The sequence below is a fragment of the Phascolarctos cinereus genome, unplaced genomic scaffold (genome assembly GCF_003287225.1).
Source record: "Phascolarctos cinereus isolate Bilbo 61053 unplaced genomic scaffold, phaCin_HiC Scaffold_4;HRSCAF=312, whole genome shotgun sequence".
NCBI lineage: Eukaryota > Metazoa > Chordata > Mammalia > Diprotodontia > Phascolarctidae > Phascolarctos > Phascolarctos cinereus.
This window is the reverse complement of record NW_027555847.1, coordinates 338,107,224-338,130,543: the sequence shown is the minus strand read 5'-3', so window position 1 is coordinate 338,130,543 and position 23,320 is coordinate 338,107,224.

The window sequence follows — 23,320 nt, the reverse complement described above, 5'->3', positions numbered from 1 at the left end:
GAATCACTCAACCTTACCTTCCTCCTCAGCAAAAGGACGGAGACTGGTCTAAGCCACTGTTGTCAGACTCAAATAGTAACAGATCCCTATGCATAGCAAATTAACTTAGAAAACCACAAATTACCATTATCTATGTCATGTTGCATTTTTGTTACTGGTTAAACATTTGCTGAATTATACTTTAATGCGGTCAGTCTCAAGTGAGGGATTGCAGACACCTCTGATCTAAATGACATCTAATGTCTTTTCCAGTTCTAAATCAATGATTCCATGAGGAAAAACAATATAATGAAAAAAAAACTGTGTGTGTGTGTGGGAAAGAGACCCATGATTTATTAGGTGGGAGATAACATCCTGCCTAGCTCAGAACTCCAGGTGGAATGTGAGGATGACACAGAGACAAAGGACACATAACACTGCCCGTGGCTGAGTCATTGGATGCCAGGGCCCTCCAGAAGAGAATCCAAGACCTGCACAGATTCAACATCCTGTTGCCTTTATTTTCTGGTACTGAGCTCCAAGCATTTCTTAAAGGAAAAGCAAAAAGGAGACAACTTTTTATTTTCTCCTGGTGGATGTTGTTCCAAAACTTTCCTTTGTTCAGACTAAACTGTAACAATATAGACCTGAGGTCCTGGGAGACTTGGCCTCATTTAAACCCTTCCTCTGTCTCTGAATTTTGTAAAGCCTTTCTGTACATGCTGGGAAACCCCAGAGTTAAATGTTCCATCTCTGACGTCAGGGACTGTTCCGTCCAAATAAAATCTCTGATAAAAAGCCTCTTCTGAAAGTTACCTCAGAGTCCCTCTGCTGGCTGTGAGTGCCCAGAGCTGAAAGCTGCTTTTTGTGTAGAATATAAGAACAGGTATTGGGGCTAAGGGACAGAGTACTCAGAAGACATTTCCCTTCTAAAGCTATAAGTACAGACAAGGAAATCTGCCACTGTAAGAAAGAGGCAGGTAAAGTGTGAAAACAAGAACATGAACCCCCTGGACCGTGGTAACCGATGGATTCAGCTCTGAATCCCCAATCAAAGAGGGCTGAACACAGTACCAAAACATCCCTGAACACTCACGTTTCTGGAACGGCTGCAAAAATGCAACAGCCTTTGTGAGTAGAGAAAGGTTAAGGATCCCTGTGGATTGCTAAGTAGGTTAGTTCAAACCAAGTGGGAATTGTGATCCCTACTCAGGAGCACTCCCTCCCTTCTCCTCCCTGGCTTTCTTTTAGCCTAATTCATGAGTCAGATTACCAAGGTGCCATGGTGAGAGGGACCATAGAAATCCAGAAATGAATGGATGGAATCAGACACTTGAGTGTCCCAAATAGATGGAGGATCCGATTAGAGACTTGGGCTTTGCTGCACACACGTTGGCCTGAGGTTTCATTAACCACTCTGACACTCTGGAACCTAGAATGGTTGCAAGACTGTGAAATGAGTTTTTGTTGGTGATGGTTTTTTTGTGGCAGTGCAGAGGATATAAGAAAGTATAAGGCTCCAGGGTGGCACAGAATATGAGAGCCATGGGGCTTTTAAAAAGCGTGGCCTGGTGATTTTCCACAAAAAGAACTGGGTAGAGACAGAGAAGAGAGGAAAGGAGAGGAGGAGGTGAGAGGAGAGAAGAGGGGAGAGAGGAAAAGAGAGAAGAGGAGAGAAGAGAGGAGGAGAAGAAAGGAGAGGAAAGAAGAGGAGAGGAGAAGAAAAGGGAGGAGAGGAGAGGTCCAAACAAAATCTCTGCCCAACAGAGTGACAGTGAAAACGACTGGTAAGAAATAGATAGAGTTAAAAAAAAAGTAGTGAGTTTCCAACCCCTGGGGAATAGCATGGATGGGTAGTGTTCTCTGTTCTGGGGAAATTGGCAGGAGAAGCAAACTGGTCAGACAACTTCTGCCAGTGGAAGGAATGGGGATTAGAACAAGATTTGAAAAAGCCACTTCACCCCATGGGCCTCAATGTCCATATCTGAAAAACAAAGGTGGAGGGAGGGGATGGGCAGGGAGTTAAGGGAGAAGTGAAGTTGAGTTCTCAGGTCCTTTCCAGCTCATGTAAGCACCACCCTCTGTCAGTCGGCAAAAATTCATGAGCTGCAATACATGGACATGACCAGAAGAGGTCAGACATGCTCTTTGTAGAATATCAAATGGAAGGATTCCATACATTGCAGGCATCCTTAATGCCAGTGTTTTTCAATGTGTCTAAACAGCAAAGTCTCTGTAAATTCTCGTAGAGCATTTATATTTCATTTTAAAGAGGTGATTAAGTCAGTGGACACAGAAAAGCCTCCTTATCTGCTTAGCTTCAGAACTGTCAATTGGTTTTTACTCCAGAATAGCATACCTCTTTCCTTCCTTCCTCCCCTCCCTCCTTCCCTCCTTCCTTCCTTCCTTCCTTCCTTCCTTCCTTCCTTCCTTCCTTCCTTCCTTCCTTCCTTCCTTCCTTCCTTCCTTCCTTCCTTCCTTCCTTCCTTCCTTCCTTCCTTCCTTCCTTCCTTCCTTCCTTCCTTCCTTCCTTCCTTCTTCTCTCCACATTAAAAAAAGATGCACTTAATTCTCTGTATTTATGTTGTTGCTTATTGTTTTGGACCTGTGATGTCATGGCTGTGGAAACACCCTCCCATGATATAGATCAACAATCCCTCTTTAGCTTTAGAGATGGCCAGGGACCCTGAATGGTTAAGCAGCTTGTCTGGGGTCACATATATGTCAGAGGTAAGATTTGAACCTAGGTCTTCCTATTTTCAAATCCGTTTTATAGGTGAGCACCTCTGTTTCTGTTAAGCCCAGGGGTTCTTAACCTTTTTATGCGTCATGGGCCTTTTCTCAGAATGATGTTTTTAAATGCATAAACTAAAACACACAACATTACAAAAGAAACCAATTACATTGAAAAACAGTTGTCAAAATATTTAAATAAGCAAGTTCCCTGACCCCAGGTGAAGAATCTCATCAGGAGAGCATGGAAACTCAATGGAGAAACAGAATAATCAGCTGTGCTCTCCCTGCCACCTGTAGGAGTCAGGGAATCTCCTTCAGGGTCATATTACTTTTCCTCCCTATAAAACCACGACTAACCCAATCACTTACTCAAATAATCAAACAAATCTCTGACCTCACTAATTTGGAAGTTCCCTCCAACAACAGAGATGATAACCTATCCTGCAGGGCTAGTCTGTGCAACTCATGCCTATGTTCTCCCCTAAGTTTGCTACAGGGGGTCCTCCCAACATGTTGCGGGGCACTCTTGTTTTCTTCTGACTTCAAGATGATACCACTGGAGCACTTTGGCTGTCTACACAGCATCCCTCACCCTTGTCACATAATCAGCGCACTCTTCCTATTATATTTTTCCTTGGTGACATTTTTTACTTTTGTTCTTCAGAGTTCCTTATTGATTGTATTTTGTAGTCTGCTCATACCCACCAAGTTCCTTTCCATTGCCCTCTGTGTGGTGCTCATGTTAAATCCTTCAGAGACTGTTGTCTTTCGTGTCTTTTTGCCATATAGTAACATAAGTAGTATGTTATTGTTAAAAAGATGGGTTTTTGTTTCCATGGGAAGATTGAAGCCATTAAAAGAGCTAAGCATTTTTTTCAAAGACAATCTAAATTGTGCCTTTCCTTGCTTAGTTCAGGACCCAACTCATCTGTCTATATTGTGTGTCCCAGATACACAAAATGATATTCAAACTTTGTATGTTGTCCATTCAGATGCGTGTAATAAGCTAGGTGTTTTTCATTCACTTGGTCTTTTCTGTGTGCATTATATGCATCAGTCATATATGAAAGAAAATTAATTAGCAATGTCTACCTTGTGCCACTTAGGAAAATTTCTATCCTAAGTTACCTTAAGTGGACTAGTGTTTTCATTCAAGATAACAGCAAAAAATAATAATGCAAATTTTTATACTACTTTCCTCACAACACCTCCATGAAGCAGGTATTATCTCTATTTCACAGGTGAAGAAACTCAGCTTCCAAGAGGTTGGCCATGGTCATAGAATTTCAGAGCTGGAATATCTAGTCTAAACCCACTGAGTAAGAACCCCTTTTATAATAGAATCATAGTCTTAGAATTGGAAGAGACCTCACAGGGTATTTAGTTTATTTTATAGATGAGGAAATTAATGCCCAGTAGGCAAAGTGGCTTTCCCATGGTCTCAAAGGTAGTTAGCCTGAGAGGAAGAATTTGAACCCAGGACCACTGTATCATTTGTTGTTGTTGTTGTTCAGTCATTAGTTGTGTCTGAGTCTTCGTGACCCTATTTGGGGTTTTATTTGCAAATATGCTGGAGTGGTTTGCCATTTCCTTTTCCAGCTCATTTTACAGAAGAGGAAATTGAGTCAAACAGAATTAAATGACTTGCCCAGGGTCACACAGCTAGTAAGTGTCTGAGGCCAGATTTGAACTAAGTCTTTCTGCCTTTAACCCTGGCACTCTATCCACTACACCACATCACGCTTCTTCCAAATGTCAGACAGGTATAACATACCTGACAAGTTGTCACTCCGCTTTTGTTTAAAGATTTTTTGTGAGAGGGAGCCCCAATACCACCCAGAGCAGCCCATTTAACTTTCGGATAGCTTTAGTGTTAGAACATTTTCTTTGCATCAAGCCAAAAGTCTGTCTTTCTATAAGTTCCCCCTGTTATTTCTAGTTTGCCCTTTGGGGCTACCCAGAACAAGTCTGTCCCCTCTTCCATACAAAAGCCCTTCAGATACTTGAATATGGCCATCATAACCACCTTAACTATTTATTCTCTTCTCCAACCTAAACACCATCAGTTCCTTTAACTGATTCTTATATGGAATGATCCTAAGCTCCTTTACCATTGTCAGTTATTAGGAGAGACACTGTTTTCCAGAGCCAAGGCCAGGTAAGCAGGTTGTGCCCTGAGCTTGGCATGACAACAATCCTTTGCCCTCACCTGAACCTGACGGTTTCTGAGCTCGGGCAAGTATCAACAGACCCAGACATGAAGCCATGCTCTGATTGGACTTTTTGTCACTCGACAAACTTGCTTCACTGCTGCTGTTGTGCCTCACCCCTGTTGTGTTTGACTCTGTCTAGACACAAATATATAAATCAAGATTCATATGCACTAAAGTGGGTCACCCCCTAGGAGCAGGGCCCCAGCACATATGTTCTTGCTTGAAAGCTATTTCCCTCACTTTGAAATTAAACTTATATTTGATTACTGACTCTCCTGTCTCTAGACTGTTCTGTTCAGCTCCAGCCATTCACAGATTAAAGGCCAGTTTAGTCTGGTTGACATTAATTGGTGTCAGAAGTGGAGTGTCAGAAGGGAAAAAATGATTAGACAAAGTAATAAGACAAAGATATAATATAAAGGTTTTCTAAATAAATGAAGTAGTAAACTTTAAGAAAGCAATGGGATTATATGACTGGGTTCCAAATTTATCTATCATAGAAATTCAGGCTTTGAGTATGTTCTCAAAATTGGATTAAGGATTTATTAATCAAGGATTAAAGAAGTTACACATAAATTGTATTGATAATGGTAAAGAAAATGAAATTATTCCCCATTTTAAAAGTAGGTTTCTGATAGTCTTAAAGGGAAGAAGAGTTCATTTTATAGTTGGACCCTCATAAATTTCTAAAAGATTCTTATCAGGTACAGGATTTAGGTAAGGATAGAAGCAGCAAATGGTATATAAACTGAAATTCTGTGAAGTTTCAAGATTGGACAACCAATTTTAAATGATTGTACTAAATTATATCAAGTCAGAATTATCTAGGAACCTCTAGATTTAAAACCAGAGAAGTAGGGCCCCCTTCAGAGCTGTCCTGAGAATAAAGCCTATTGTCCAAAAAAAGATATCCAGGGACCAGATAACTACATAAGACATCTGGAACTCAAAAATGTGCTGATTTAAATGGATATTGAGAAGGGATTACTAGGATACAAGGAGACTTGATATTAGTTAACATTGGTGATAATTATTGTATTGCTTTGCATGGTTTATGTTTAAGTTTTCTTGGTCACCTTGGTGACATGTAAATCTCCCTTCTTGAAACTAGTCTTTTGTGTGCCCTCTAAGTAGTTTGATCTGTATCTGACTTAATGTAATTATACAATGATAATGAATTTGTGAAAAACCTTTTTGCATTGTTTAAAGCTAACCCTGCATGGCTGGGAAACTGGGCCATCTCTATGTGCTGTTTAGAGATCCTTAATCAAGGACCTATGTTATGCTGACCAGAAACTCAGATCTAAAGATTGATGCAAGGAGTTTTCTCACAATTGTACGTCTCAAGCAATTCCATATGTCTTATCTGAAAATGGGCAATCAATAATTTCTCAGGGCCTCCAACAGGTCCTTCTGACTATTCCCACAACTCTTAAACTCCTGGATCATCTGAAGAAAGCCCCTGCTCCCGAGTGGATGGCAGAACCATCCAGGGACGTCAAGGTTCATCTGCTATGGACCCAGAAGCAGCCAGCGTCCCGATGAGACAGCTGTCCCAAGATTCCAGTCGAGGGCTGAGTATACTATCCTAGTTTTTTCTCCTCTTCCTCTTTATTACGTGCCCAACCATCAAGCCCCCGATTCAAGTGTGTTTTGGCATTTTCTCCTTCTACATTCTTGGTCCCCCTCTTTCTTCTGCATGCAAGCAAACAATGGTTAGCAATGATACCTGGGACATACTTCCCTGACAGTGCCCCTCAAAGAACTAATCCTGGGTGACATCTTGGCCTGGCCCAATTGGCCTCTTGTGGCATCTTGGTTTATACTTGTCTCTCCTTTATTGGCCAGAAGGGTAGGGTTCTTTCAGACCATCCTGTTTGCCCTTTCCTGGATGCTTTCTAGCTTACCAATGTCCTTCCTATAATTAATAAAATATAATAATGATGATAACTAATAAATATATCATTTTAAGGTTTGCGAGCCATTGTGCACATGTGATCTCATCTGATCCTCACAACAAACCCCTCTGGGGTAGGTACTATTACTCTCCCTACTTTACAGATGAAGAAACTGAGGCTAGGAGGAGTTAAGTGACTGGCCCTGGGTCATATGGCTGACAAGTGTGGTCCTTAGAACTGAACCCAATTTTTCAGATGTGATGTGACCAAAATAGAACTTAGTGGGATCTAGTCCTAGTTACCTCTGTAGTCCCAGACACTTAGGCATACTCTCACTGTAGCACAAGAGCCCATTAGGTTTCTTTTTTCTTCCTCCCGGGTCACATTTTTTAACTCATTGAGCTTTTGCCCACTAAAACCCAGTTTTCTTCTTTTTTTTTAGTTGGATTGCATCTAGCCATGTTTATCCCATTTTGTACTTGTGAAGTGGGTGGTCATTTATCTCCCTGAGAAAGGAGCTATGAGACTATGGGAATAGAAGGGAATAGGTACAATCTCTAGTCCTTATAATCCCAGGCCTTACATTTCCATGGGTGGGCATTGTAGAATTGTGACAGCTGGTTCGTGGCATGGGTTCAGTTTGTTAAATTATTGTCCTATGAACAAGAACTTTAACAGAAGGGAGTCCAATCACCATCTGATTTATATCTGTCAGAATACTGGGTGGGTGTGGGGAATATATGAGCTTCTTTTTGTTTTGGAGAAACTACTTTGTAAGGTTTCCAGATTTTTAGTCTGTGTCTCACTGCAGCCCCATTCCTCTATTCTGCAGATAATATGGAACACTGCTTTACTCTAAAAGCTTATCAGGGTTGGATTGATTTAAAAGTCACCTTCAGTGTGGTAGAATCTAGTTTTGTTCCCATGTCCTTGATGATTCATCATTGCCAAAACCTTTGGGTATTCTCCATGCCTCCACAGAACATAGCTCAGCCTAGCACACAACCCTTCCACCAGACATCCACATATTTATTGCTCTGCCATGAGATCTTTGGCTCTTGCCGTTTCCAAGGTCTGTGACCACAATGTATTGGGCCAACAAACACCAGCTAAGAATTCTGGCCTTTTGCCTTTTACCTGCTGCTTGGAGGTGATCTCAGAGTGGGAGAGAAGCTAATAGTAATGCTGGGGTCTTCACTTACCTTTCTGTGCCCCTTATCACTCAACTGCCCAGTCTCCTCAGTGGTGGCAACATTTTCTAAATAATTTGGAGGCTACATGCGGCAGGCTTATTGGACAATAGTTCCTTGGGTCCTATTTACTGCCCTTTTTAAATGTTGAGAAGACAATTTACTCCCAAAAATTACTTGGAAATTTCTCATCAATCAACTAGTTAGCAACACATATTTAAAAGACTATAATTAGTACAGTTCTTCTAGTGAGCATAGATTGGCCTCCAGCTTCAAGATAAGTCTTTCCAGTACACGGTGATTGACACTTTTCTAGAGAAGCTTGGAGTGTTTGGATATCTTACATGAGATTCTACCTGTACTTTCAAAAATAAAGCTACTGAAAAAAAAAAAGGGGCAGCTAGATGGCGCAGTGGATAGAGCACTGGCCCTGGATTCAGGAAGACCTGAGTTCAAATTTAGCCTCAGATACTTGATACTTACTGTGTGACCCTGGGCAAGTCACTTAACTCCCATTGCCTCACCAAAAAAAGAAAAAAAAGAATAAAACTACTAGCAAAACTCTGGCCCATTTCATTGACAGCCTTAGTTAGATTTAAAGAAGTGAGGCATTTGGTTCTGATTTATAAAGGATTTAGCACAGTGCCTGGTACATGACAGGTGCTTAATACATGCTTATTCTTTTCCCTTCCCTCTTGAACAGAGTCCCCTTCTGTCTGACTGTGACCATTAGAGATGTTTCTTTGCAAAGGGCCCCTGAAAAATCAGAAAGACTTCTACCTGTATGTTCGAATATAGAGTTGTCCCTTCCACATCACAGGCGTTAGGGGTATGGTGCCTTCGCAATTTGGAAAATCTATGTAAATTTTTTGGCCCTCCCTTTGTACCAGAGAAGATGTCTGAATTTTTTCTTTTTCTTTTATGAGGTGTTTACAGTACCTTATTGCAAAATGTGGACTAAGTATTTGGTCCCAGGCTCTGGGTCATCTTCTGGTCTTCACGTGTCATCTGTGGCTTCTGCAAAACTCCCCCAAATTTCCCATTTAATTTCTTATGCCAACTTGTGATTTAGATATATAAAAACCATGATGGGGAAAGTCGTGGTGTGGAATGGATAACCGTACTTGAATACATAGGGAATCTTTGGTGACAGGGTGAGGATAGGAGGCTAAATTCAGGTGGGGTGCATTTCTTCCTCAAAAAGGAAAATGGTGCTTTTAATTGCTATGAATTTTTAGCAGCCTGGAAGTTACCAGAATGTAACCTTTTCAGAAGAAAAAATTTGTTGAGCAAGCCTGGAAAAAAAATTTCACTCAGGAAAAGAAGGTGACTGGAGAAGTGTCCCATAGCCTACTGATGAAATTGTTATATGGTTATCAAAGAGAGACAGCCTGGTGTGGCATCTAGAGGGCTGGCTTTGGATGGGTGAAACCTGGGTTCAAACTCTGCCCCAGACACATACTAGGACAAGTCACCTATGTTTTCAGGGCTTTCATACAATGCTAAGACTCTAAGTTCAATATGACTTGCTGATCTGCACATTGGAAGTGCCCCACACCAATGAAATCAAAGGTGCAGCCCCCTCTTATGTCTTATCCCTTAATCTCCCTTCCCCATCTCCCACCCACAATGGTCATGGAAAGATGGTGGTTACATTGCTAGACTTGGAGTCAGAAAGATCCAAGTTTGAATCCTGCCCCAGTCACTTACTAACTACACCACACTGGGTAAGTCACTTAAAGTCTCTGAGCCTCAGTTTCCTCATCTGTAGAATGAGGCGGTTGGATTTGATGATCCCTAAGGACCCTCTAGCTCAAAATTTCTGATTCCAAGATCTTATGATTCTACAGATAAATACAGAAGTACAAATATTCTAGATAAAGGCAAGACTAGACTAGCTCTAGAGTCTTCCTAAGAGCTAGGAGTCTGTGATTCTAATTCATCCATGGCTGCACATGCTCACTGAGTGCTGCAAAAAGCACTCGTTCTGGAGTTTAGAGAACCTGGGTTCAAATCCCTGCTCTGCCATTACCAGAGGGGTCAAATTTGTGGCCTGCAAGGATCAGGGAGGGGGAAACTACCAATGACCGATTGAAATGTAATTGGGAAATGTTTAACCAAAAAAATGCAATACAACACAGACAGTGCTAATTTGTGGTTTTCTAATTGGCTGGTAGGGATCCCTTTCTACTTCAGTTTGATACCATTGCCATTAACTACTGGTCAGTAGGTAGCCAGGCAGTTCAGTGGATACAGCCTGGCGGGATGGACCTGGAGTTAGGAAGACCGAAGTTCCAATCCAACCTTAGACACTAATTAGCTCTGTGACTCTGTGCTAGTCACTTTACTTCTGTCTACCTCAGTTTCTTCATGTGTAAAATGGAGATAATAATAGCACCTACTTCCCAGGGTTGTTGGGAGGATCAATTGAGATAATGTTTGTGAAGTGCTTTGTACACTTTGAAGCTATAAATGGCAGCTATTACTATTACTTGTGGGACCTTGGGCAAAGCTGCCTTGGATCTCTCTGGAGCTCAGTTTCCTTGTCTATAAAATGAAAGTGCATTGCGCTCGATGAACACTAAGGTTCTTTCTTCATTAAGTAAGTCTATGATCCTTATATATCGTACACACATGGTGTGGATTATTTAAAACAGGTGCCCTTTGGACCGTGGTGACTTTGAGCTCCCTAGATGAAAGACATTTTGGTTACCTCGTCATCATTGGTGCTAATGCAGGCCAAGGAGAACGTGGCCACAAAAACCTTCCCCTGACACTTCAGATGCAATAACTGAGCTGACCCTTTCAGCTTATTCTTCCAAAACAGCTGCTAACAAGCAGCATACTGGACTGACTTATGTCTCTATTGTTGTAATTCCTCTGTGGCCAAGTGATGGGATGGTTTAAGGGCAGATTGTGCTAAAGAGAAAGAAAAGAATCAAAATGGATTGGATAATCTGCAAACTGTATAGCCAACCCCTGAGTCATTTGAAAGCTGGCTACATATGAATCCAAGATATTCTTGCTAATTATCAGAAATCTGGCCTAGCATGGATCACTCTGTATTTACTTAGGTCAATGGTGTCAAATTGAAATAGAAATGGGGGCCACTAATCTGTACGTAAGGATACCTGTGGGCTGTATGTTGACTTATTGACTAAATGTAATGTTGTTGTTGTTCAGTCATGTGCAACTCTCTGTGACTCCATTTGGGGTTTTCTTAGCAAAGATACTAGAGGGGTTTGCCATGTTCTTCTCTAGCTCATTTTTCAGATGAGGAAACTGAGGCAAACAGGGTTGAGTGACTTGCCCAGAGTCACACAGCTAGGAAGCATCTGAGGCTGCATTTAAACTCAGGAGGACGAGTCTTCCTGACTCCAGGCCTGGCACTCTGTCCACTGTGCCACTTAGCTGCCCAAATGTAATATTATCTCTGTTTTATTTTTATTTATTTTGTTAATATTTCCAAATCATATTTTAGTCTGGTTGTGGCTGCACTTAGGAATGTTTTGGGCCATGTATGTGGGCCATGTGTTTGACACCTCTGACTTAGATAATGAATATTTGTCATTCATTTAAAAAATTATATTTTTAAACTATTTCCAAAGGGGCCATATATGCTTTCTGCACATAGATCTGAAGATTGATGATACACATTAAAAGAATGACTATAATACTCATTGTTAATATATTTGTTAATTTAGTGTTAATATATTCATAAGATCCAGATCTATAATTTTATTGGTATAAAGGAAAGCACTAGTGAGGAAACTCTGTCTACCAATGCAGAATGGCAATTATTTTTCAACTTAGAGTCACTGAGAATTGCTAGAACCTCTGAGAGGTTCAGTGATTTGTCCCATATCATCATAGCCACTAGGCATCACGATTTGAATTCAGATCTTCCTGACTCTGAGGCTAGCTCTCTATCCATGATTTAACTCTGCTTGCAACATTTAACTGATTTCACTGATGCAATCATATCACTGATATAACAATTATATTCATAACAATTATGGTAATTACATTCACTGCTATAACAATTTCACTGATGTATTTATTTGAGCTGAACTTTCTTGAAAGTTTGGTTCTTATTTAAAAAAAAAGATACTTTGTTTTTTCTTTTAAAGTCCATTCTGTTCTGGGTGTGAGAGGCTCCTACCTAGACTATTGCCTGAATAAGATGTTTAGGGGAACCAGGAAACGTTCATTGGAAGATGTTGATGCCAATGCTGCAGCATTGTGGAATCAGAACTTAAGAGGTGGATGAAGCCTCAGAGGACATTTAGTCTGACTCCATACTCAAAACAAGAATTGGGTCTAAGATGTACCCAACAAAGGGAAGTGAATGCCCCCCCCCAAGGTTAGAAGACTCAATATGCTCTTAGTCAATCCATTCCTTTTTCAAATTGCTCCCATGTGATTAAGTTTTTCAACTGAAAACTATTTCCTGGTAACTTCTACCTATGAATTCTAGTTTTGTCCTCCTGGTCCATCCAGAACAAATCTAATTTCCCTAATCTAATGAGCTGTGATGCAGCTCAGACATCATCTTCTATATGAAGCCCTTCTTGATTCCCTGAGCTACTGCTAGTGCCTTCCCTCCCTAAACTACCTTATATTTGTTGTTGTTGTTCAGTTGTTTCCATCATATTTGACTTCCCTTGACCTCATTTGGGGTTTTCTTGGCAAAGGCACTGGAGTGGCTTGCCATTTCCTTTTCCAGATCATTTTGCAGATGAAGAAACTGAAGCAAACTGTATTTGTATTTGCATTATATTTATTCTGTAATTACTTACATAAGTGCATATTGACTGTAAGACTTTTGAGGGCAAGGACTGTTTCATTTTCTTGCCCTTATATCCCTAGTGCCTAGTATGGTACCTAGAACATAGTAGGTGTTTAATAAATACTTATTGATTAATTTATAACAGTTCTTTAATATTTATAGATGGCTAGGGTGCCCTGGTGGCTCCAGCAAATCTGCTTTCTTCAACGGTTCAATAGTGTCAAGTACTCTCTAAGTATTGATCAATCCCGACTCACTTCTACAAATCCAGATTCTCTGACCATTTATTAGTGTAACCAGAATTCCAAAGCCCATTAGGAAGGTACTCTCTCTTCCTTGATAAGAATAATGCCCCATGCCTGTGTGAGAGCAATGCTGAAGTGGGGCATAGTTGATCAGAGGAGAGAGGAAAGTTCTTGGGGTCTCTTTAAATTCTCTTTGGGTCTCTCTCTGTGTCTCTGTCTCTCTCATTGTCTCATCTCTTAGGGCTCTTCAGCTTTTTCAGGTAATTCTGGCTTCCAGTTTTGTGAAAGAAGATAGATGATGCCAACCCTACTTCAGATTGCTGGACAGAGAATATGACCTCTGGGAGGAAGCCAATATGAGAGGAGCTAGTAGTCTCCATCATGTTGCCATTCCCCAAGGGCAGCTAGGTGGTGCAGTGGATAGAGCTCTGGCCTTGGAGTTAGTAGGACCTGAGTTCAAATCTGGCCTTAGACACTTGACACGTACTAACTATGTGACCCTGGGTAAGTCACTCAACCCTGATTGCCAGAGAGAAAAAGAAATGTGGTGCTATCCCCAGATGACTGCATCAGAGACTTTGGGGGAACTTCCCTTTATCTGGAACTCTCTCTTCTTTGAGCTGAGTTATCTCGCTCCCACTGGGAGAACTTCTTCACTCTTTATTGTCTGGTATATATTCTCCTATGTATATTTCTCCGATTTCTGTTTTGCTGTTGACTTGGATAAATGAGAGTCTTTGCTGACTGCTATGTGTTTGTTCATTGTGGAACTGTCTTTGGTGAGAAGGAAGTCAAACCTTGGATATAGACACTGAGATCCTCCTTTCCTCCTTAATGAACCACAATCAGAAGTTTAGCTTGACTCTGAAAACCACATCCCCTGAACTAATAATATTTAAGAGGACAGACAGATATCATTCTAGCTTGGTATTCCCTTTCCCTGAGGAGAGCAGAAAGTCCAAATTTCTGGCCCCATCCTCCTGGCAGGAAATAAGATCTCCTTTGGAGAAGGATAGCACAAGAGTCTAGAGATGTCTATTCTGCTTCCATTCAAACCACACAAGGATACCCCCCATGTGACATGTGGGGGACAGTCCTTGTTATACTGTTTGCTATTAAGTTATCTGCTCTATGATGGTCACAGAAGGAAGTAAGAGGTTTAGATAAGATACCTCAAGGTCTTCTCCTCTTCATCAGCAGACTTAGCCGCAGAAAACACCCAGTAAGCCTTTGACTGATTATCCAGATGAAACTTGTCCATTAAAAAACAAAACAAAACCCAAAACTGTCTAGGGAGAAAGAAACCAGGAGAGAGAGAGAGAGGCTTTTCCTAACTCCAAATGCTCCCCATCTCAACTTTTGCTGAACATTAATCATCCAATCAAAAAAATATTTCTTGAGCTCCTTCTGTATGCAAGATACAGCATAAGCTATTGTGTGGAGTATAAGACTCCAAAGATGGGATCTACTCCCCCAAAGACCTTATTACCTAATTCAGAAGATAAGACACATAAATTAAAAGGAGACTGACAATCCAAGGCAGAATTACTTTGTATAAGTAGCTGAACTAACTGCATTTCCTTTTCTGTCAGGGTTGCTAGACTATTCAGATAGCAGAAAGCCATGGACAAACTTGGATTTCGGTAAGGTGTTATTGTAGGCACAGTTCTAAAGACAAGCTCCCTCTTCGATCAGGTTTGGTGTTGGAAGAAAATGAGGTGTATTTAACAGAGGGAGAGGTTTCCTTTGCCCTAATGCAAGGAAGGATATAGTAGCACTTAGTTTCTCTGCATGGGACTCCCTTCATCTTTATCTATAAATCTGGTCAGTATGTCATCAGGGTATGGTGACTTGTGTGATCTTGGCACCCACCACGTCTGAGAGGCCAGGACTCCATGTAACTTGGACTTTTTATGTCCCTAGACAAAGAAACTTCATGAGGGAAAGTGGAGACAAGTGGATTGCACGGGAGAAAGAAGCTGTGTCAGGAAGCTGCTGATTCTATCAGAGGTATCTTAACAAAGTCTCATAATGGGGCAGCTATAGGTGGCACAGTGGATAAAGCACCAGCCCTGAAGTCAGGAGGATCTGAGTTCAAATCCGGCCTTAGACACTTAGTAGCTGTGTGACACTGGCCAAGTCATTTAACCCTGATTGCCTTACCCCACCCCACCTCCGCCAAAAAAATGTCTAATAATAATAGTAGCAAGCATTTCCATAGAGCTTTAAGATTTGCTAAACATTATCTCATTTGACCCTCATAACAAGCCAGGGAGGGAGGTGCTACTATTATTCCTGTTTTATGGATGAGAAAACTGAGGCAAATAGCATTTAGGTGACTTACTCAGGGTCACACAGTATCTGAGGCAGGATTTAAACTCATGTTTCCACATTCAAGTCAAGCACTACCAGTATACCATCTAGCTGCCTCATGCTATCCTTGGACAAGGATAGGCATCTTAGGCAAGATGGAAAGCTATGACCCAGATGAGCATATAATTAGATTTGGAACTGGTTGAATGATTGGACCCAAGAAGTTGTCATTAATGAGTTGTTGTCAAACTTGAAAAAAAAAAGTTGTGCTTTACAAATGTGAGATGTACTCTGATTAAGACAATGATCCAAAATGATTCCAAAGGACCCATGCTGAAAAATGCTATCCGTCTCCAGAGAGAGAACTGAACTCTGAATGCAGATTGAAATATACTTTAAAATATTCTTTCTTTTTCTTTTGTTTATTTATTGGTGTATATATTTTCTTTTGCAACATGGTTAATATGGAAGTAAGTTTTGCATGACTTCACATGTACCATTGATATTATGTTGCTTGCCTTCTAAAGGGTGAGGGAGGGTTAAGAGGAAGGGGGAGAATTTGGAACTCAAAATGTTAAAAAAAATTTATAATGTAATAGGGAAATATTTAATGAAATAAATAAAACATATTTAAGCAAACAAACAAGGGTGAAGTATACCAGGATCTGTCTTTGGCTCTGTGTTAGTCAATATTTCTAGAATAATTCCAAATGCTGTGATCTAAGTACATTAGCCTACGTGCTGTTCCTCGCACATACAACACTCCGTCTTCTGACTTTGTGCCTTTAGATTGAATGCCCCCCCATACTTGGGAATATTCTCCCTCCTTACCTCTGCCTCCTGACTTCCTTGGCTTTCTATAAGATTCGCATCAAGTCCCACCTTCTGCATGTGGACCTTCTGGTCTCCACTGCTGCTAGTGCCTTCTTTCTGAGATGCCTCCCATCTACACCATTTATATATTGTATGTACATAGGGATATTCGTGTTGTCATCTCCATCACAATGTGAACTCCTGGCAAGCTGGAATCACTTTGACTTTCTTTGTATGCCCAGCACTGACTGATCTGAATACAATGCCTAGCACAAAGTCAAAACTTAATAAACTATTGTTGATTGACTGAGATAGCATGGTTATTAAATTAGCAGATAATCTGAAACTGGCAGGGATAGTGAATACATTGGATGACAGAATGACTTGAGCTAGAATGATGGGCCAAATCTAATAAGCTGAAATTTAATTGAGATTAATCCGTGATCCTACATTTGGGTTCATAGAAATTGTATATATAGGTAGTTACAAGATAGAGGAAGTACTTCATGTAAAAAGCACTTGGGGTTTAGTGGACGGTAAACTTGATATCAATCAACAATATGATGTAGTGATCAGAAAAACTGATTCAGTCTGTTTGCAAGAATAGCAGGAGCACAGTGCCCAGACCTCAAAGTCTAGTGCCCTCATTCATAGATAAGGAAACTGAGGCCCAGCAAAGTTCAAAGTCAGAGGTATAGGAAGTGACCAAAGCAGGATTTTTAGACAGTTCTAAGTGTTAAGAAGTTCTCATATGGAGCTGTCTCCCCAGGATTTCTACCTTCTATTTCTTGCTTGGCCTTAAGGAGTTAGCTCTTCATGAGTCTGAGGGCAGTGATCCTGCTTCCCTGGGCATCTCCCTCCTCCCCTCCCCCCAGGTCCTTTATTATCCAGGATGAATAGACTCAGTCCTTGTATGCTTCTTTTTCTTAGTTTCTTATGTTTCCTTCAAGTCCCATCTGTAATCTTCCCTTCCACAAGAAGCATTTTCTAATTCCTCTTAATTCTAGTGCCTTCCCTCTGTGATTAACCTCAGTTTATCCCGAATTTATCTTGTTTGTACATGTTGTTTTTATGCTGTCTCCCCATTAGACTGTGAAGTCCTCGAGAGCAGGGTCAGATTTTTGCCTTTCTTTGTGTCCCTAGTGCTTAGGGCATAGTAGGTGCTTGATAAATACTTGGCTGAATGCTCAGTTCCTGTGTCCAAAAACAATCTTTATCATTATCTGTTCAGGAAATGTGGTGCAGTGGAAAGAGTCCAGGTGTTGGAGATGGTCAGCTTGAGTTTGGGGCCAGCTCTGTCAGGATTACCAAGATTATTATTGGGATCAGCTCTATTATCTTGGGCAAACCAGTTGAGTTTCTCTTTGTCTTAGTTTCGTTACCTGTGAAATCACACTCAATTTTGTCCTGGGTTGAGAAACATACTTTGAGATGTGTATAAGAAAAACTCTGTAAATCTCAAAACACTAGATAAATATGAGCTGTTTTTTAAAAAAAATTAAGAAAAACTTTCTTTTCAATATCCATTTTTTAAAATTTGAGTTCCAAATTCTCTTCCTCCTCCCTCCTGCCCCTCTCCTACCCGTTGAGAAGGAAAGCAATATGATATCAATTATGTACATGAAGTCATGCAGAACATATTTCCTTATTAGCCATGTTGGAAAAAAATAAAATGAAAAAAATATGCTTTATGCTGCACTAGAGTTCACCAGTTCTTTCTCTGGGAGTGGATAACATTTTTCATCACAGGTCCTTTGGAATTGTCTTAGATCACTGTATTGATCAGAATATCTAGGTCTTTCATATTTGATCAGCATAAAATATTGCTGTTACTGTATACTTCATTCTCCTGGTTCTGCTCATTTCAGTTTGCATCAGTTCATGCAAATTTTTCCAGGTTTTTCTGAAAGCATCCTGCTTATCATTTATTAAAGCACAATAGTATTCCATCACATTCATATACCACAACTTGTTTATTCCCAATTGATGGACATTCCCTCAGTTTCTTTGCCACCCCAAAAAGAGCTGCTATAAATATGAATTGTTATTACTCACTGCTTGCCTCCATGCAAGATTATGACAGTGATGAGCTATGTGGAACATGCTATCTTTTTGACTCTGATTTTCATAATAAGAGTAGATAGCATTCATATAACACTTTAATGTTTACAAAACACTTTACAGATTTCATTTTATTTTTGTAACCACCCTGGATGGTAGGCATTATTATTATCCCCATTTTACAGATGAGGGAACTGAGGCAGACAGGAGTTAAGTGACTTGCCCAGGGTCACACAGCTAGCATGTATGTGAAACAGAATTTGAATTTAGGTTTTCCTGACTCCAGATCTGTTCCTCCATCTACTTCACCACCCAGCTGTCAATGCTTCTGTGTGGCCAACATACTATAACCATTCAATTCATTCCCACAAATGTTCATGGTAGCCACACATTGGTGTGCCAATGACTTCTTTGGTAATCTGGCTTATCGTAGCTATGAGGTCATCTGCAGGCTGCTACCAGTCACAGGAATGTGATCATCTAGTGGGTCTCTCTTTTTGGGGTGGAACTAGGAGTTATGGGGATGATAGACAAGAGAGACCCTGATGACTGATAATAAAAAAAATGACAGGGTATTAATTTGACAGCAGAAATAGCAAGACAAGACTGAGCCGAGTCAGATACTGGCCTGAAGTGTTTGGGCACGGGACCCGCTGTCCTCAGAGAGAAGGCAGTGCACATTCAGACTCAGATAGGCTATGGTCCTAGTTTTTAGGTTAACAAGCAAAATAACAATGTGAAAGAATAGAAAAAAAGGAAAGTTCTTTCTGGAAGCTAAAAAAGGGGAAAAAAACAACCAGGTAAATGAAAGAGGAAGGACACAAGCAGAGTGGTGAGTTTGGACTGCATCTTGTATAAAAACAGCCCATGCAAACATGCAGAACAAGGACATGCTGAAACAGAACTTGGTGGAGCCCAGGGGTTAGAGCATCATGCTAACCCAAGCAACAACCAGTGGCTGGAACACAGGGCTTTTAATGAGGGAAGGTTTCCTCAGAGCTGGTGATTTGAAGCAGACCAAAGAGCCCTGTGAAAAGCAACACCTCTGAAAATCAGTAGCTCCAGCTGACATACACTGGGGGCTCAGGGCGACCCTGATATGGGTGGCTTCCAGAGTATAGCCAGGGAGAGATTAGGGCTGGGGAGTGGGAGGTGGGGTGGGGGAGGGGAGATTGAGTAGGGTAGGGGAGAGGAGCTGGTAAGGGTCGAACAGGAGAATTTATAAATGAGCAACTAAAGCAGAAACACACAGAGCTCTAAGAGTGGAGCAACTATCACACGGGAGTGTTGTTTGCACATGTGCGCCCCTGCTCAGAACTGGGGTATGGCTGCCACAGAGAGGTGAGCCAATTTTCAGGATCAGAGGCCACTGGGCAGAATTTCCCAGAGAGTACTGGGCCAAGGCTGCTCTCACCATGCACTGGAAAATGGAGGTTACCCTGTAGGTACAAATGCTGGTTACCCTGAGGGCCATCTTGGCAAATGCCTGCTTATTCTCTGGGACAGGCTGATCTCAGGCATTCCAGAAAGAGGGTGTTTGCCCCCTACAACAAGTGATTTTGGATATAGAAAGACTTTGCAGGACTGGAGTCTATAGAGAAGCGGGACAGTCCTTTCCTTCTTTGAGTAACCTTGACCTGGCTCCCACAGAGCCTAGATAAGATAGATGGTGCCTGAGTCCATTGGGGAAGGGGGTGTCTGGGCAGAACAGCACTTTAGTTCTCACATGTAGTCAATTAACATTTATTAAGCACTTACTTCATGCCAGGTATTGCATTCAGTCCTGGAGATATAAATAGAAATGAGATAATATTTGTAAAGCACTGACTTACGGTGTGTGGCATGCAGTAGGCACTTAATAAATGCTTCTTCCCTTCCCCTCCTGTTCCACATTGTAATCCTATGCATTTAAAAGCACAGTTCTGAGAAGGGGTCCATAGACTTCACCAGACTGCCAGGGGTGCCAATGGCACCAAAAAATGGCTAAGAACTCATTCACTAGATCCGTGGCTACCAAATCAATTTATCTATGGGGCATTTGGGGGCTTGGAATGTGTAGACAGAAACTATAAACAACAATCTGGGAATGAAGGAAGCCTGGAGATGGGGAATACTTTCAGGATAAAGGAGAGGGTGGGAGGAATGTGGGATATTCTGGATGAATTGAGGAGTATTAAAAATAAACAAACCCCCTCTATTTTGTATCATGTATACTTATCTAACTGGCATTTTTTGGATTTGTGCATAAATTCCTGTTTAATATTTTAGAGAGAAGAATGTCATTAGACTTGTATTTTCTTGTGAATGCAGTGTTCACATTGTACAGAACACCAGGGGTCTGCAGAATGTTGTTTGAAAAATGCTGCCCTGGACTGACAGCCCATCTAAATTTTTAATTTTTTCTCCAGTGCCATTCCCATGGGCCTTGCCTCCTTGCTTCTTGCCCTCTCAACAGCCTGGCACACCTGAATAGGGCGCCTCATTCCTCTCAGTCTGGCCTGTGACCCCTGTCCTGATCCCACTTCCCCCACTATTTCTGCAGCATTATCTCAGGCATCTCTTCATGCATGGTATTACTTTACTTTCCATCTTTTTCTTAGCTTTTTCCTCTGGGCCTTCATGACCTATCTCTTTCCAACTCTCCAACAGTAAGAAACAAATGGTTCCCTCCCTTTTCAGTAGTCTTGTGCTGGTTTGGCTTTCTTCCCCCCGAGCCTTCTTAACCTCTTCCTTTTGACTCCACCTCTTTTAACTGGACTGGAAGAGTTTCCTCCCTAGAAATGGCCAAAGATACTCGTCCTCTTCCTCCTCTTCCTTTCCTTCTCCTCCTCCTCCTGCTGTTAGCACACACCAGGCTCGCAGCTTAAGGATTTTCTTTGGCATCTGAAATAGGCCCCAGTTGTGCCATTTTCCCCAACCAAGGGAGAGGCTCCGGGCCAGGCTCAAAGAGAGACATCATGAGATTTGGTTTCTTCTTGCTGTCAGCTTAAGAGTATAGCATCCCATGCCACTCAGGACCTAACTGAACAAACTGCTACCATTCCTTCTACTTTCAGGCTGCCATGGAGCAGGACACAAAAGTTGGGTATTTTGCCAGCAATCTGATTAGCTGAATTTTCATCTTCATTATCATCAGTGATGCCTGTACCTACCTCATCACCTTCTTTGTTAAGAGCAATGGGAAGGGCCTGTCCATGCCTCTCCCCTCTACTCTGCTCCTTCAGCAGCCTCGGCTGCCCTGCCCTCAATGGAGGCTCCGGGATAGGGTGGAGTAGGGTGAATGTGTTGCATGTATGTAGGGAAGTTTCTACTTACAACCATTTATGGTACATAGAATCTCAGGACTTGAAAGGACCTTATAGATTATTTATCCCAAACCCCAACATTTTACAGATGAGAAAACTAAGGCTGGCCAAGACGAGCTGACTCACCAAGGTCACACCAATCTGTGGTTCTTGTCTGTAAAGCAAGGATTCAGTTTAATCCAGTTATTATTTATTAAACGCTAGTTGTGTGCCAGGCACCATGCTAGATACTGTTGATATAGAAACAACAACAAAGTAGCCCCTGGACTCAAGGAGTTTTTTGTTTTGTTTTCGGAGAGGGGGAGTGGGTTTAGACGATAGGCACACTTATAATCAAATACAAAATACAAATAAAGTAAACACAAGATAAATGCACTTAACAGGTGGAGGTGATGAGGAAGTACGCGGTGGGGAGGAGGGGAGAGTTCATCAGTATAAAGGCTAGGAGATAATAAACGGAATAATAACAGGCAATAGGCAACAGGCATTTACTAAGCACTTACTATGTGCTTAAGTCCTGGAGATACAGATACAAGCAAAAAGAAAGTTCTTTCTCTGAAGGAGCTTACATTCTAATAAGTGAAGATACCATGTAAAAAGGGAGCTGAAGGTGAGGGAAGGAATAGGGGAAGAAGAGGCATGTACAGGGGCATGGTGGAGGAATCTGGAGAGTCAGAAGCACATTTTAGAGGGGAGTGAAAGGTGACTGGCCTGGACCCCTTGCCAAAACGGAGGCCAGAGAAAGAATTCACTGATGGGAGAAGGAGACTGGTAGGGTAGAGGGAGGTTTCAGGGTGAGAAAGCCTGGAATAATACTTGAACTACTTACCCTGTGGAGTTGGTTTGAGGGAATTGCTTCGTAAACTTTAAGATGTATAAGATCATTTGTTACCTACCTCACAGGGCTTGGGTAAAGAAAACAAACAGATTATAAAGTACTACAGGAGCATAAATTAATCCTATTACACAGCTGGGCAGTGACAGGGCTGGACTGGGACCCACATCTGACTTCCAGTCCAGAGTTTGCTCCATTGCATCATGCTGCTCCCAGGGTCATGGAAGAAGAATGTAAGAATGTATACAGAAGAGGGTAAGTTTCTTGTTGGCAAGGACTGTTTGATTTTTGATTTTGAATCAGGGCAATGCGCATAATAGATGATGGATCAGTGTTTGCTACTTGAACTTGAATACCCTAAGAGTATTTCAAGAGTTCGTAGGCAGCTACACTTTGGGAGAGGACAGAGGAATCATTCAACATTTCAATAAAAAGATGCTGTCAATAGCAAACCACTACCACGTTGATGCTGGTATCTATCCTCTAAGTGAGGCCACCAGAGGCTCTGCCTGGGAGGAGCTAACCCCCTCGGCTTTGCACTCACTGGGAACGTGCATTCCCCTCTTCACCCTGAGCATCTTCCAACCTGCCACTCTGGGTCTGCTTCCACCCAACTTTCGATCTCTTTCTTTGAGAACCGTGATCAAATCAATATTCCCATTGTCTCTGGAATGGGTCTCTCTCCCATCTGGCTCCACTCAGCATCTTTGTAATTCCCCAGACCAAAACTTTCTTCTCTGGTCACCATTACTGTTTATGAGTTGTCTACCCCACTAGAATGTAAGCCCTTGAGGGCAAGGACTGCTTTGCTTTTGCTTTGAATGTCCATGCTTGGAATAATACTTACTTGGTGATAATAAGCCTTACTAAGTGTTTTTCTTATTTCTTTTTCCTTTTAATTTTATTTATTTGTTTTTAGTTTTCAACATTCACTTCTATAAGA